Source organism: Diabrotica virgifera, chromosome 10 (genome assembly GCF_917563875.1).
Source record: "Diabrotica virgifera virgifera chromosome 10, PGI_DIABVI_V3a".
Taxonomy (NCBI): Eukaryota; Metazoa; Arthropoda; class Insecta; order Coleoptera; family Chrysomelidae; genus Diabrotica; species Diabrotica virgifera.
The window spans coordinates 63,601,136-63,617,677 of record NC_065452.1 but is presented as its reverse complement, the minus strand read 5'-3'; positions in this window follow the sequence as shown (position 1 = coordinate 63,617,677).

Genomic DNA, 16,542 nt, shown 5'->3' with positions numbered 1-16,542 from the left:
CAACATAAATATTCTCCGTTCTTTAACAACGTTTTGTTTACTGTTTTTTTTTTTTCGTCAAAAACACGCCTTAACTTGAAATGTTATGGGTTTGTAGACACCTAAACGAGTATTATAACATTCTGCTAACACTTAAAAATAATTTTTAAACTTTTTTTTGTTTCAAAAATTATTTTGAGATTAGTGTATAAAGAATACCTAATAAAAGATTGGGAAAAAGCCGAAATTCGCGATTTGCGTACTAGCCGTATCCCCACCACATATTTTCTAAACATTGTAAACTAAATTCCCTACTCCCGTACTAGACATAAATAGAGCCCCGCCTATTGCCGAAACCAAGAATTAAAGATTAACTTTCAATGTAATACCGTTGTTAATACCATTTAGTATTTGTCTTAAAATTTCAAAACGTCCCAGTTATATATTGCCCACCCACCCTTTCTTTACCCATCTTTTCCAGCCTTTATTTTTATTGGACGAATGCATATTTAGGGAAAGTAATACCACAAGTTATTTCATACATTTATAAAAATACACTATGCGTCATAGAAAACGGGCACCCTAAAAAATGGGTCATTTTTTATATCGCGTATCTCCTAAACCTGTTGTCCGATTTAAATGATTTTTTATATATGTTATAGCCTTATTTTTTGCCAATATCCCTGTAGTAATATTTTTTTAAACAGGTAAATTTTCATTGTATACCGGGTGTACAAATCAAACTGTGTTTTTTTCTCAAAGTTCGCAACACCTTGTGGAATATTCTAGCATTTATAAAATATTGAAATTAAAACCCAACTATAGCCTCAGGTTTTCTTAACATTCTGTTTTTTTTTTTGTTTCATTCTCTTATGTTGGATAATACAAAAGTTAGGTACTTTAACAACTAACCATGTTCTTCATCAGTAAAAGGTGTTTCTAAATAAGTGCGACAAACTTTAGGGATTATTCTGCCTGAAAAAATAATGACCGTTTGCTTTACAAAAATATGTCCGCAAATGCTTCGTTTCCGAGATACGGGATGTTGAATTTTTTCTTACAAATTGACGATTTATTTATCGCCCTAAAACCGGTTGAGATATGCAAATGAAATTTGGTAGATTGTAAGAGATAGATATTGCGCATTTTTTGACATGCAATTAAGAATTTTATATTCACCATTAACGCGCATACGGGTAATATGACCGATCATATTACCCGTATGCACGCCAATAGTGAATATAGAATTCTTAATTGTATGTCAAAAAATGTGCAATAATTACGTCTTAAAATCCACCAAATTTCATTTGCATATCTCAACCGGTTTTAAAGCAATAAATAAATCGTCAGGTTTGTAAGAAAAAAATTCAACATCCCGTATCTCGGAAACGAAGCATTTGCGGACATATACAGGGTGAGGCAGATAAAGGGCCTATTAGAAATATCTCGAGAACTAAAGGTAAGAAAATCATGAAAATTGTTATACAGGGGTTTTGAAGTGTGAACTATTTAATGAAAATATTTTGGTCTCTTTGCTACTTCCGGTTATACCGGAAGTTGATTGTAACTTCGTTTTTTTAGATAGGACACCCTGTATATTTTTATATTTTTGGATTCTCCTCGATTTCTTCTTTCTTTAAATATAAGGTTTTGTAATATTATACAGGGTAGGTTAAAAGATAATTACGTTTTCTTATTAATTTCGTAGCAACATTCACACCCTGTAGGCTTGTAGTAGTTTGACATAATAAATTCTATTTATGTTCAAATGATTTTTAATATAGTCTTCTATTGTTAACAATTATTAGTATAGCTAAATTTTTCGTTTTAGTATACAGGGTTGGTCGAAACACGGAATGAGTATTTTCTGAGTTTTCTTAAATGGAACACCCTGTATTTTAGTATTGTAATGAAATGTTGTTTTATGGTACATTTTAATTACTTAAGCACTCCCTATACCTAACTGCTTTAATTTGTGAGTTATTGGTGATTCAAGCAAAACATTAATTGCAACACAAAATATGTGAAATTGTATTAGGTTGGCCGTGAAAATATTCAATCACAAATAATTTTTTGGAAATAAATACATATTAATCTAGACTGTTACTTAAAATTGCCAATAATGGTTGAACTGTCAAAATACCATCGAAGTTAAGATTGTTGGTGCGATTAACAATTAAGCACAAATTAAAGCAGTTAGGTATAGAGAATGCTTAAGAAATAAAAAAGTACCATGAAATATCATTTCATTACAATACTAAAATATAGGGTGTTCCATTTAAGAAAACTCAGAAAATACTCATTCCGAGTTTAGACCCACCCTGTATACTAAAATTAAAAATTTAGCTATACTAATAATTGCTAACAATAGTAGACTATATTGAAAATCATTTGAATATAAATAGAGTTTATTATGTCAAACTACTACAATCCTACAGGGTGTGAATATTGCTACGAAATTAATAAGAAAACGTAAATATCTTTTAACCTATCCTGTATAATGTTACAAAACATTATATTTTAAGAAAGAAGAAATCGAGGATAATCCAAAAATGTTAAAATATACAGGGTGTCCCATTTAAAAAAACAAGTTATAAGCAACTTCCGGTATAACCGGAAGTACCAAGTAGATGAAAATATTTTCAATAAATAGATCAGTCTTCAAAACCCCATTATTCCAATTTTCATAATTCAGTTACCTTTAGTTCTTGAGATATTTCTAATAGGCCCTTTATCTGCCTCACCCTATATTTATTAAGCAAATGGTCATTATTTTTTACCTTAATTATTATTAGTTACCCCTTAAAGTTTGTCACACTTATTTAGAAATACCCTGTATTGATATAGAACATGTCTAGTTGTTAAAGTACCTAACTTTTTTAATATCCAACAGAAGCGAATGAAACAAAAAACAAAATGTTAAGAAAACCTGAGGCTATAGTTAGGTTTTAATTTCAGTGTTTTATAAATGCTAGAACATTCCACAGGGTGTTGCGAACTTTGAGAAAAAACACAGTTTGATTCGTACACCCGGTATACAGTGAAAATTTACCTGTTTAGCAAAAATATTATTACAGGGATATTGACAAAGAATAAGGCTATAACATTCAAAAAATCACTTAAATCGGACAACAGGTTTAGGAGATACGCGACATCAAAAATGACCCATTTTTTAGGGTGCCCGTTTTCTATGACGCGCAGTGTACTATGAATATTACACTTCACCGATATTTTACACATTTCTAATTTGGTACTATATCATAATACTACTTTATTCAACATTCCATCCATACTTTGGTTCAAAACATTTCCAATATAGTTAACTGCTTCATAATTACCTGCAAATAATAACAGCGATTAGAAATTTTTCTAATATTTGTTTCATTCACAAGGTGACAAACTGTTAAGACCGCGTCCCACCATCAAATAATTTCCACCAATTTGATCAAACTGGTTTGAGCAAACTGAAAGTGACAGTTAGTGACGTCACATCCTGAGTGTTCATTGTGGATAATAATGAAAAATTTTAATTTTAAATAAAGTACAAACAAGTTAGACAACTCAATACAAAAAATTTGATCAAACTAGACTGATAGTGAGAGCACAGATTTTTAGAATTTCAAAAAAACTGCAATTGTGACGTCACTTTGACGTACTTCCGGAGTTTTCTCAAACTGTTTGATCAAATTATTTGATGGTGAGACGCGGCCTTTACATTACCTTTGGTGACTTCTACTCCTCTATTACATTCTGCTTTTCACAATCATTTAATTCTTTTACACTTCAAGATTCTATGATCGTCATATCCGTTTCCGCTTCATTATCCAACTCAGGATAAAATAGCTAGTTTGCTTGGATGACAGAAACTAACTGAGCGCTAAGCTCAAACAGAAAGCGCTTCATTTGCTAAAGAAACAAAATACCTTGGGGTTTATTTTGATCATAAACTTACATGGAATACTCACATCCTAAAAACCACACAGAAAGCTATTATATCCTTGGCCAGACGTAGAAAAATGTACGGTAAGAATTGGGGGCTTAACCTCAAAATGGCTATGGTTATACACAAGGGTTATTAGATCCATGATAACCTACGGCTCGGTGACGTGGTGGACAAAGACGCAGCAAATGGGAGCAATAAGGCTGCTAGGTAATACACAAAGGCTAGCATGTCTGTGTATTACGGGGGCCATAAAAACAACTCCTACAGCAGCGTTGGAAGTCTTGCTGAATCTACCACCACTTCATATCTTTGTTCAGGGCGAAGCCAGACCAATGATCCACAGATTAATGCATAGTCAGCTACATATAAGCCAGGTGCATCGTGCTGACAACCGAAAGCTAATTGAGGAGCTAAAAGCCGATATTGTGATGGGGCAGCCTATCGATGCAATAGCAACGAGATATAGCTTTGACAATAAGTTTAAAATTAATATACCAGGCAGGGAAGACTGGAAGGAAGGTGTACCCATACAAGCTGCTACTACCTGGTACACTGGTGTCACTGATGGCTCAAAAACATCGGAAGGTGTGGGAGCCGGCATAATAGAGACAAATCAAGGAATACATTTCCCGGTAAGTCTATCTAAGGATGTCACAGTTTTCCAGGCGGAAATAACGGCAACCCATCACTGCGTGGAAGAAATAAAAAGGCAGGAAAGAACGTTCCGTTCATTTGCATCTTCACAGATAGTCAGACAGCGCTTAAGGCACTCAATTCTTTAGAGGTATATTCTAAGCTAGTATGGGATTGTGTGTGTGCCTGTAAGGGTTTATCAACATCCAAAATTAAGATCAAGACATATTCATTTAATTCTTAAATGTCCTAGAAACAAAACCAAAACATACACATTTGTTTACAATTACGTAGGCCACCTAGATTGTTAGAAACACCAGTCGGCAATAATGCGTCGTCAGCTAATCAATATTTTCGTAAGTCATGGCCAAAGCTGAATCGACAGTATAAACATACTACATGTTACAAGTTTATTTATACATACAGCGAGGCATCGTGATTCATTCTAATTAATGCAATTATCATTCTTAATTCAGATGCACCCGTAGATGGTTTTACCGTGAGCACATCAACTATTTACTGTGGTCTTTATAGTTGGTAATAAACAAGTAGTTATCAATAGTGTTTAATTCATCAACCCCTATTGGTAGGGGGTAACTACCCCCAAACTACCCTAAGATGTTCCCGAGGGTGGAGAACCCGCATATGGCGATCCAAGACCAGGGAAGAACACATGACTGGTAAACGGGACGAGTATGGGAAGAAAAACGTCTATGGATGAGGTTTCTTGCACCTCGACCACCCTAGACAACAGTGTGGTACCTATATAGAAAAAGAATGGAGACATCAGGCCCGACACGGAGGTGAAAATGGTATGGAGATGAACATAGTGTGAAAATGGAACATGGTATGGGACGTGCAGCGAGGACTTTTGGTGATACGAACTTAGACGTTTAAAGTAGTAAGTCCATGTTATTTATTCTTATGGTATTTCCACGATATTAGTCCTAATTCGTATAATCATATAATAAAGTAATATAACCGTAATGTAAGATACACATAATCTAAGTTTTACCTATTTTTATCTACCTATTCTATTTTAATTACCTTATTGGTATTATAGAGAATTTTTTTTCTTCAAGTATTATGGTTATCTATAGGACGTAATGATACATTTTTACATTTTTATACGATTTTTATATATTTACTAGCATATATTTTTATCTTTACCGACTTTTTTCTCAATAATTATTTTACCTACTGATTTTTATGACCTTTCGATTTGCCTACTGATTTTTATGATGATTTATAATGATTGATATAATGATTTTTATTGCAATTTACTATATTTTTTACTATTTTTTTGACATACTATTTTATATATATATATATTTATTATACCTCGTAAGACTATCGAATTTATGCTTTCGTTACGAAGTACAGGAATAAAGGATAGAAAAAAATTATGAATAAATGAGTAGCTACAAGTTACTTGGGAAGACTTCGTCAAAATAGTTGAGGAGATTACGCAAGAAGTAATAAGACAAAGCAGAAGGGTCTTGAAGAAAAAAGTACCTAAATCTAAGGATATACAAGAAGAAGTAACGACACAGTTAATTAAATCGTATAACAAGTTCACACACTTAACGAAGAAAAATTGGGAAGCGCTAACAGACAAACAAAGAGAAGCGTGCAACAAATATTTTGGAAAAATCAGAGACAAAGTTATACGCTCATTTCAAGCTGTAAACTTAAGAACAGTAGTTCCAAGTTCAATACATCAGTCAATCAACAAGGAAATAGAAGAAGAACAAAGCGACGAGGAAGTAGAAGAGGAAAAAAGTGACGAGGAGATAGAAGAGGAAAAAATTGACGAGGAAAAAGAAGAGGAAAAAAGCGACATAAATCGAGATATAAACATGGCACTGACGATCAACGAATTATTGAATATCGCAAGCAAAGTATTGCCCAACGAGTTCGATGGAAGCGCAGGTAAGCTACAACCATTTTTAGACGCATTAGAACTACTTGAAAAAATAGCAGAAGGACATGAAGAAACAGCGATAACATTAATAAAGACAAGATTGACCAATAAGGCTAGAAATCTGATAACTACCGAAGATACGATCCCGCTTATAGCCGCGGCACTGAAGAAAGAATTAAGAGGCGACAATCCGAAAACGGTAATAGACAAGTTAGCAAAGAAAAGGCAGGGAAACAAAGATGCAGCAGTGTACGCATCTGAAGTAGAGGAACTAGCAGAACAGTTAAAGGTAGCATACATAGCGGAAGGAATGCCATTGGAATTAGCGAAAAAATACACGACGGAAACAGTTGTAGCAACAATGAAACGAAACGTTAATACAGATAAAGCTAAGTTAATACTGGAGGCACGTAATTTCACAACACTGCAGGAAGTAGTATCTAATTTTTTATCGATTGATACGACAGAAGAGAACACACAGGGAAGAGTGTTCAATTATAGGACGAATTATGAAAATAGGAGAGGACAGCATCAATACAGAAGAGGATACCATAACAAATACGATAGAGGCAGAAGAAATACCTTCGGAAAACGGAACGAAGCAGAGGCAACGGGAAACCAACAGAACTATTCGAACAGAGGATATAGACAATTTAACAACCAAACATACAGAGGAAACCAGAGAGGAGGACGTAACAGAAACGTAAGGCTAATGGAGTTAGAGGACAGCCAAGAGGAACCAGAAAACCCGCAGTTGGGGTTTTGAATGAACGAGACAATGGAAATACACAGTCAGAAGTGGAATATAATATTTACAACTTCGACTTAAACCTAACGAATTTTGTACGAATGAAAACAGGAATCCTAGAACATACAAATACATTTATTATAGACACAGGAGCCGATATTTCAATACTAAAATGTTCACAAGATTTTATGAAGGAACATGTGAAACCAAACACAAAGGTGAAAATAAAAGGAGTAACTAAAGGAGAATTACAAACAATGGGAGAAGTTGAAACAACACTAGAAGTAAAAGGATCTCGATTTGAGCATATCTTTCAATTAGTTGAACCTAACTTTCCCATTCCAACCGACGGAATCATTGGGAGAGACTTTATTTAAAAATTTCAATGCATATTGGATTACGCTAACCTTAAAATGCACATTAAAGAGGACAGCGATTGTTACATTAGTACGAACATTTTGGATAATATAGATAATGACACAATAATAATACCGCCTAGATGTGAAATTTACAGAGTCGTAAAAAAGTTTCAAACGCTGAAGAACGACAGGATAGTGGAACAACAGGAAATACAACCAGGAATATTCATAGCGAGAGCAATTATTTCAAGTAATAATCCATACATCAAAATTTTCAACACAACCTACGAAACAGTAAAAGTAGAGACAAACGCAATCAAAACATTAGACATTAAACTATTCAACATATATAGACTGATCAACGACAGCAAGGACAGGAAAAAGGAATTACGCGATACATACGCGATAAATTAGTATCTTTATGCGAAGAATATTCAGATATATTCGCCCTAAGGCATGACATGCTGACATGTAACAACTTCTACGAACAGAGTGAAGGCCGCGTCTCACCATCAAATAATTTTATCAAACAGTTTGAGCAAACTCCGGAAGTACGTCAAAGTGACGTCACAATTGCAGTTTTTTTGAAATTCTAAAACTCTGTGCTCTCACTATCAGTCTAGTTTGATCAAATTTTTTGTATTGAGTTGTCTAACTGGTTTGTACTTTATTTAAAATTAAAATTTTTCATTATTATCCACAATGAACACTCAGGATGTGACGTCACTAACTGTCACTTTCAGTTTGCTCAAACCAGTTTGATCAAATTATTTGATGGTGGGACGCGGCCTTTAAAGACCAAACTCCGGTATACAGTAAGAACTATAGGACACCGCATGCACAAACAGAGGAATTAAACCGACAAGTACAAAAACTAAGAGACCAAGGAATCATAGAACCGTCTACATCAGAATACAACAGCCCGGTAGTGCTGGTACCGAAAAAAGCTATAGATGGAAATAAATCATGGAGGTTATGCATAGATTTTAGACAACTGAACAAGAAAATAGTCACAGATAAATTCCCATTACCAAGAATAGATTCGATATTAGATCAACTAGGAAGAGCAAAATGGTTTTCAGTTATAGACTTAATGTCAGGTTTTCACCAAATACTATTAGAAAAATCATCGAGAAAATACACATCATTTAGCACGGAGAATGGAGCATTTCAATTTACCAGATTACCTTTTGGATTAAACGTAAGCCCGAATAGCTTTTCAAGGATGATGTTAATAGCGTTTTCAGGATTAACACCAGACAAAGCATTTCTTTACATGGACGATATAGTAGTAATAGGAATATCTGAAAAACATCACCTAGACAACCTGAAAAAGACATTCGAGACATGTCGAAAATTCAATTTGAAACTTAACCCAGGAAAATGTCAATTGTTTAGAAGAGAAGTCACATATTTAGGACATGATCTTTCTCAGGAAGGAGTATCACCAGATAAATCAAAATATGCAACGATTGAACAATACCCGACGCCTAAGACAGCAGAGGAGCCAAAAAGATTCGTAGCATTTTGTAATTACTATAGACGTTTTATTCAAAATTTTGCTGAAATATGCAGACCACTAAACAGATTATCGAGAAAAGGAGTAGAATTTTTTTTGTCAGAAGAATGTGAGGAAGCATTCAATAAGCTTAAAGACCGCGTCCCACCATCAAATAATTTGATCAAACTGGTTTGAGCAAACTGAATGTGACAGTTAGTGACGTCACATCCTGAGTGTTCATTGTGGATAATAATGAAAAATTTTAATTTTAAATAAAGTACAAACAAGTTAGACAACTCAATACAAAAAATTTGATCAAACTAGACTGATAGTGAGAGCACAGATTTTTAGAATTTAAAAAAAACTGCAATTGTGACGTCACTTTGACGTACTTCCTCAAGTACGTCAAGTTTGCTCAAACTGTTTGATCAAATTATTTGATGGTGAGACGCGGCCTTTAATCATCATTGATGAAACCACCAATCTTAAAATATCCGGATTTCAATAAACAATTCATCCTAACAACAGACGCATCCAACGAGAGTTGTTTAGCAATTTTAAGTCAAGATTATAACGGAATAGACCTACCAATAGCATACGCATCAAGAAGTTTCAATAAAGGAGAATGTAATAAACCTATAATCGTTAAGGAATTACTAGCGATTCATTGGGGAATTAATCATTTCAAATGTTATTTATATGGAGCACCAACATTTTTAGTAAAAACGGATCATAAACCACTAACGCACTTATTTTCAATGAAGGAACCAACCTCAAAACTTACAAGGATCAGATTAGATTTAGAGGAATACGATTTCGAAATAGAATACATAACAGGGAAAAATAACTACGCAGACAGCCTTTCAAGAATAACATTGCATCAACTAAAGAACCTTTACATAGACAATACTCATATACTAGCTATAACACGAGCTCAAGCAAGAGAAAAGGAGAAAGAATCAAGGCAAACGAAGGCAGAAAGTGAACTCGCACTACAGCCAGAAGCCCCCAGCCAGACAGTAAGGAAGGTACTAAATAATTTAGTGGCGCATAGACTACCAATTTTGTCTTTTGGAGCAGAACTAATCTCACTAAGACTGAGCATTAGGGTCAAAAACAAAATAAAATGCAGCAAGAACATAGCCACAGGATTCAATCATTTCGATTTAAACCAAATGTTGGTACAGCTTGATAAGCTGGCGGTAGAGAATGCAGTACGTAAAGTAAAAATATACGTAAACGATAAATTGTGCACAATTAATGAATTTATTAAAGAAGGAAACAAAATATTGAAGAATGTAGAAATATACATATGTGAAGTACCAGAAACAATAGAAGATGACAAAGAAAAACACAGATTAATAGAGGAATATCATAATCACCCGATGTTTGGAGGACACTTAAGGAAAAATAGACTAATAAAGAAGCTAAAAGCAAGATTCAGATGGAAAAATTTGGTAAAAGACGTAAGAAAATACGTTAAACAATGTCATGAATGGCAAATCAACAAACCGAAAAGAACCCATGTCAAAGAAGTCATGATATCGGACACTTCTTCGAAACCAGAGGACACAGAGTACATAGACACGATATGTAGGTCAATTCACTAGAAGTAATGAAAGCAGTAAAGACAAGAAAGAGCGGCAAGAAGAGAATAAGCCCAAAACAACACCACAACACTTTAAAATAGGAGACCTACTCCTTGTAAAAAGGGAAGAGAATGGTAAGTTTGATAGTCTTTATGTAGGCCCCTTCACAATAACAGAGGTAAATAACGTTAATTGTAAGATCAAAACAGAAAACAATAAAATCAAGAAAATACATAAGAATAGATTATATGCTTACTGTCCGAGGACACAGTGAGTGGCAGTGAAACGTGAAGAGTGTTGATGTCGAACATTTTTTTGTACCTTACTTTATTTACTAATTAGTTATAGGAAATAAATATTTAATTTTGTATCGATTAAAACACAGTCACCAGTTGGTGGCGCTATCTACAAAAATTTTCTTCCTTGCATGTAGTCAGAAAATTTTCCCGAAGGGGATGGATGTAAGGGTTTATCAACAACCAAAATTAAGATCAAGACATATTCATTTAATTCTTAAATGTCCTAGAAACAAAACCAAAACATACACATTTGTTTACAATTAAGTAGGTCACCTAGATTGTTAGAAACAGCAGTCGGCAATAATGCGTCGTCAGCTAATCAATATTTTCGTAAGTCATGGCCAAAGCTGAATCGACAATATAAACATACTACATGTTACAAGTTAGTTTATATATACAGCGAGGCATCGTGATTCATTTTAATTAATGCAATTATCATTCTTAATTCAGATGCACCCGTAGATGGTTTTACCGTGAGCACATCAACTATTTACTGTGGTCTTTATAGTTGGTAATAAACAAGTAGTTATCAATAGTGTTTAATTCATCAACCCCTATTGGTAGGGAGTAACTACCCTAAGATGTTCCCGAGGGTGGAGAACCCGCATACGCCCTAAATAAACTAGGAGAACGTAGTAAGGTTACGGTAGCCTGGGTACCGGGGCACGAGGGTCATAAGGGCAATGAAAAAGCAGATGAAATGGAAAAACAAGGCTTATCAATGCCATTCGTTGGACCGGAACCCTTCTCGTCGGCATGGCAAAGGCAGTAACAAGAACGACTAAAAGAAAGTAGGTGGCTCACAAATCTTTTGAATGGTGGTGGAATCACCAGGACAAAGACAGGCGAAACAGTTAATTACAGAACATTCGCCAAAATTTACGGCAGACCTAATAAGCAAAGACAGGAAAACAGTCAAAGCCATAATAGGTCTGTTAACAGGGCACTGTAAGCTGAATAGGCACTTAAAGCTGATGGGATTGTCAGATGATGACCTGTGCAGATTCTGTCACCTGGAAGAAGAAACGGCAGAGCACATTCTATGTTAGTGTGACAGACTGGCAAATGTGCGGTTCTTTGCATTAGGAGAAGAAAATCCAACGGCAAATAGCTACATGGAAGGATCAGTCTCAAAGTTTTTAGACTTTTTAAAAAGGGTCAGGCTAGAGAATGTCATTTAGGACTAGAGAACCACAGTAGATTTGAAAAAGTTGCAGTTGAATAGGCCAGAAGACCACGTCTTTAAAACTATCTATCGAACTGAGCGCTAAAGGTAGTGTCACCCGCTAAGCAGCAGGCCTAGCGGTAGACTTACAGTCGAGTCTTCTACTAAAAATCATATTCCCCCGGTCTACCCTATATAGTCTGATTTTCTTCTAGATTTTTGGCAAATCTTAAAACGTTAAAAATAGTACATTTTCGGAAAATAATATTAATCCGTCATTTTTTTATGAGCTGTACATTTTGTTTAATTGCTTTTCCTTTCATAATTCGTAAAAATTCTCAAACGCATAGATTTTCTCCAAAACAATTTATACCATCAGCTTTTCATGAACTATAAGCCTTTGGCATTCTGCTGTATTGTTGCCAAATTCAAAAAACATGCATAAGATGCTACATTCTCGATACAAAATGTTAAATATTTTTTAGTAGCTTCGTTTAATCCAAATTATGTAAAAGTTTAAAAGGAAAACCATAAACCAAATGTCAAAGAAGAATGATAAATCTAAAAGTCACAAAAACCATTTTGTATCGAGAATTTAGCATTTTAAATGTTTTTAAAATTCGACATCAACACAGCAAGTCAAAGGCTATAGCACCTCTGTATACTGTGGCTATAGTCCATGAAAAGATGATGGTATAATTTTTTTTTGAAGAAAATCTATCGATTCTTTTACCTCTTGTCTTAAAATTTCAAAACGTCACAGTTTTTATTAACCCCCCACCCTTCTGTTTTTTATCTATATAAATATAAAAATCTAATAAAAGAATTGTTGTGTAAAGGGGTAGTGAAACGAAATGTCATATCCTGTTGGCATCTTTAAAACGTAGTAGGACAAAAACAAGAGTATGTATTTGGAATGTTCATTTAAAGATGAGCGACTACAAATAAAATGGTATCTTTGGATGGTGAAATGATTGTGAAAAGCAATAGTTTCAAGTACCTGGGATGGGTATTACAGAGTAATGGAGAAATAGATGGAGATGCATGCAGTAGTATTAGGGCTGGATCTGGATGGATAAAGTGGAAGGAAGTGAGTGGTGTGTTGTGTGATAGAAAAGTTCCAATGAAGCTGAAGGGAAAATTCTATAAAACAGCCAAAGACCGGCTATGATGTACAGAACTGAATGTTGGACAGTGAAAAAGAAAGAGGAACAACGAATGCATGTGGCGGAAATGAGAATTGAAAGACAGGGAGAAGCGTACTTTTGAAGTGTGTAAAATATTTAAATTATAGCTGAGCGCTTTCGGCTTATAAAGCCATCTTCAGAGCTATGCTACAATAAAAAGGCCTCTAATGAATAATTGATCTTAGAATTCAAAAAGTTTAACTTACTTCAATAATTTCAAAATACCACTATAAAGAGAGAGGGATCCCATGTAAGATTTAAAAAACTTTTACGTCTTATGCAGTTTTTTTATTTGTAGAAAAAACTTTCGTCTGTCGTTTGGAAAAAAAGAAGAAAACGTAAGACAAAGTTTTTTCTACCAATAAAAAACTACATAAGACGTAACAGTTTTTAAATATTACATGGGATCCCTCTCTCCGAGTGGTATTCTGAAATTATTGAAGTAACTTTTTGAATTCTAAGATCAATTATTCATTAGAGACCTTTTTATTGTAGCATAGATCTGAAGATGGCTTTATAAGCCGAAAGCGCTCAACTAGGATTTAAATATTTTACACCCTTCAAAAGTACGTTTCTCGGAAAGTACTAGGAAAGGCAAAGAGAATGATTATGAACAATGAATAAGTTACATTCTTCTTCTTGTAGTTTCTTCTCCTATCGGAGGTTGGCTATCATCACAGCTTATAGGCGGCTGCTCTGAAAAGATCTACTGAGCTGCAGCTATACCACTCTCTTAAGTTACTCAGCCAGGAAATTCTTCTTCTACCCTTTATTTTACCTTGCATTATGAGCCTGAATATCTCATATTTCGCACCTCTGGTAATGTGGCCTAAATATTCTAGCTTCCTTGTTTTGATGTTCTTTATTACCTCGCAATCCTTTTGCAGCCTTCTTAACACTTCTGCATTTGTAACTCGTTGGATCCATGGTATTTTCAAAATCCTTCTATAGCACCACATCTCAAAGGCTTCCAACTTCTTTATATTTTCTACTTATTTACAGTTATTATTACTTATTTACAGTTAGTATTAAGTTACATATTTAATTATAAAGCTAGATAATATTATAAATTTACAAAATTATCGTCGTTATCTGAATAGCCACTAAGAAAGAACCCAACAGACGATGGATTACATAAGTTTTAGCTTTATTATTTATGGGTCTGATATATGCTAGTAGACTGTTGGAGAAAGATTCGTCATCATCAATTTGTCGACACTGCATTGCTTTATTTCTCACCATGTCAAGTTTTTTCTCTTCAAGGCGAATCAAAGCGTTTTCTATTTCATCAGATAAATCATTTACATTTTCAGGTGGTGGTAACTGATCCTGCACTGTTGCCTAAAATCCAGTTGCTGATCCAATTTTTGTCTAAAATTTATCCATTGTGATGTTGAAAATATTTCTGATTCCAACGGTTTCCTTGGAACACTTCCGCTATCAAGACATCGAGATTAATTTTTCGAAATAGTACCAGCGCGTGCGAGCGGAGAAAACAAACTGGGCCCTGATTCTAATTCAAATTTCGACTGAAAACAAGTCGCAATCAATATGGAGACGTTAAAATGAAACTGTGCGAGCCTTGTGGATATTAGTTGAACTAACGAAATGATGTCATAAAATAGCGACTAAGTGAGAAATTAATAGCGACTCCAAAAAAGTGGTTGATATTATAATTTCGAGTCGAAGTTGTGACACGGACATGAGTGAATGGCCGAAAGCCAGGTTAGGTTTAGTTTAGGAGATGTGTTTTGTTTGTTACTTGGGAGAAAACTAAAGCAAAAGGTATTAATATGGCTGGGTTTTATGGAAATTTGCTGGTTTTGGAGGAATTAGATAGAATAGTATTAAATTGGAAATATAATAATTGAGAATGTTCACAACGTGAATTATCAACTCAATGAAAGATGTAAGGTAATAATCTGGGAAAATTAGTATAAAACAAGGAACATTATGTACCAGCTATTTTATTGCTGGACATGCTGGACTCAAATCTTAAGATTTCATATATTAGTAATATAACTATGCAAAGTCCACAGAAAGTGTGCTATTTGGTTTATAAACAAATTAGCGCTCCGAAATCTTTTTTTCAATTATTGCTCTGTACTCGAGACGATTTTAACGTTAACCCAAAAACACTCACATAAAAATTCACTGTAATTTAATTCGTCACATAGATATTTTTTTTCGATTTCCTTCGGCGGAAATTTTCCTCGGAAAATTCGGGTTGTTCAAACAAAATCTTTAATTTTCAACTAAAATTTTAGGGAAGTAATTATTTATCAATAATTAAATAACTTGGTGACATAAATCTTTTTTGTTATCAGTGTCTTGAAGATATGAAAATTTGTATGTACAAAGAGGACCGGGATAAAAAGGTAACGGTTTAAAGATTGAAATCCTGTTGTTTGTAAATGTCCTGTCGCAAATGCCGGTCAAATTTGACCTGTTATACCTGGAACTACTCATTCGATTTTTTTTCTTCGAGGAAGAAGCCGTGCCCTTTTCAACAGCATTAACTTAATTTAATTTAATCTTATATTTTCTGAGGGGTTCCATTTGTTTATAAGCCAAAAAATTGTTTCTTTATAACATTCCTGAGACCGCTCAAATAGTCCAATTTCAATAGTGCTTTTTTATACGAAAATCATACATTAGTTTTGTGTATAATAATTAATGTGTAAATAATTAATTTCCTAAAATTTTAATTGAAAATTGCAGATTTTTTGGGAAAACTCGGATTTTCCGAGTAAAATTTTTGTTGAAGGAAATCGGAAAAAATAAATTTGTGCAGAACTAAATTGCGGTGAATTTGTATTCGAGTGTTTTTGGTTTAAAGGAAAATCTTAGTAGTTACAGAGCACTAATTGAAATAAAAAAGAAGTTTTAGGATTGCTAATTTGTTTATAAATAAAATAACACACTTTCTGCGGACTTGTCATACCCCACATTACTAATATATGCAATCTTAAGATTCGATTTTAGCAATCAAATAGCTGGTAAATAACTTTTCCCAAAATGACATTTTTCCGATAATTTTACCAGACTATCAACAAACGTTGCGGTGGTTGCATAGCCAATAAATCCAATAAACAGGAGAACCAGCCCAAATTCTGAGCAGTGTCAAAATGATAACGTTAATATCCCCAGTTGGAACTAATATCGAAATGAATAAGAATCGCTATAAATTGCGACTGTCATGTCGGAGTCGAAAT